Raw genomic sequence first — 1,746 nt, 5'->3', positions numbered from 1 at the left:
TCTTTAGGATATGCTTTGGAACTTTGCAGGTATCGAGGTGAGGCTAACCAGTCTGTGGTTCCCTGGGTCCTCCTTTTTGCCTTTTTAAAAGAGGTGCACAATGTTGGCCCTTTTCCAGTCCTCTGGTACCTGGCCTGTTTCCCACAACTCCATGAGGATCATTGCCAAGGGCTCCATGATCTCCTTTGCCAGTTCCTTCAGGACCTGGATGAAGTTCATCCATCCTTGCTGACTTGGATTCATTCAGACCCAACAAAAGCTCTCTGGGTGTCTCTTTTGTTATCTTCTCCCTCAGCTTGCCCCCTTCCTGATCCAGATACTCCTTACGCGGTGCCTGGTTGTACCTTCACCAAGTACAGCCCATTGCTACCACCAAGATAATGTATTTTTTGTATCCCTGCTACTGGCTAAATTCAGAGTGCTTATGGATTCCTCACACTAAACTCTCACAGCAGCATCTTTAAGTTCTGTTTTCCAGCAACTCTGGTTGAGTAGAAGACTGGCCCATACAGGCCTATGATGTGGCTCCAATTATTCACACATTCATCATTTCTTAACTGGTCTATAGCAATGCAATATACCTGAGCAAGAATGTTCTGTGCTTTAAAGATTCCATATAGTACAGAGCATTACAAACTTCTCAGCAATCCAGGTTACTGTGAGCACATCAAATTACTCACATTATATTGGATTCCCACAGATTACAGAACCAAGGACAAGGTCTTCTTGCTTTCCACAGCACTCTGTAGCTTGGATTCAGCATGCCTAAATAGTCAATTAATGATGTGATATGCAGACTAGTTGACAAATTGGCTTCTCTGATGCAATCATTCTTCAACATGAAGAGTGAAGCTTATCTATGTGGGAGTTGGAGCTTTCTTGGTGGCAGGTTCAGACTATGCAATGAAGTCCTCCAGGAACTAAGCACCATTGCAGACCTCACCAATTTCTCCTCTAGACACAAGGTGCACTTCTTTCTGTCTAACAGCAACAGGTATATTATAAAATATTTCCAAACAGAATATTCCAATACCACACGTTTCTCCTTTTGGTGAGGAGATGAGAAAACTACACAACAGACATGAAATGTTACATGACAGATGTTAGTCATGTAACCTAGTGCTCTGCTGGAAGGTGCTCAGCTGTTATAAGTGAAGAGTACCATGTAAGAGCCTACATGATAGTCCATTAGGAAACCTGTTCTTTATTCTCATCCAGGTGGATTTTTTAAACATTTTTTGCTAGATGTTTTTGGTTGCTCAAAAGGGCTTTTGGCATCCATTCATATTTAATTATGTGATCTGGTACAACCCAGGTAACATCTTTTTCTTTCCCAGCATACTAAACTGCCATAAGCAAATCTTTTCCAGGATCTTGAAATTGGGGTGAAAATTTTATGTAGCTATTTAATATGAAATGTATTGTAGGAAATATAGATGTGGCCACTACATAGAAGCAGGAAACAAACAACATTTAACATTTGTAGACTGTGATTTTTCTGGCAAGCCAAAGCCAGGATTATATTTATAGAGCAATTCATTTTTTTGTGAGACAGTCTGAACTCTGACAGACAAAAATCAAACGTTTCTGCATACTTCAGTGAACCCACACAATATTCCAAGCTCCAGTAGCATCACTACACATCCCATACATACTGCAGCATAATTTTTAAAAAGTCATTTTCAGACTTAGGAAGCCCTTGGGAGTATATCCTTGCAGCTAAGTTCTGTGCTGGTAGGAAGATAA

This window comes from Crocodylus siamensis, chromosome 1 (genome assembly GCF_052110815.1).
Source record: "Crocodylus siamensis isolate JL-2025a chromosome 1, ASM5211081v1, whole genome shotgun sequence".
Lineage (NCBI taxonomy): Eukaryota > Metazoa > Chordata > Crocodylia > Crocodylidae > Crocodylus > Crocodylus siamensis.
The sequence above is the reverse complement of the archived record's forward strand: the minus strand, read 5'-3'. Positions refer to the sequence as shown.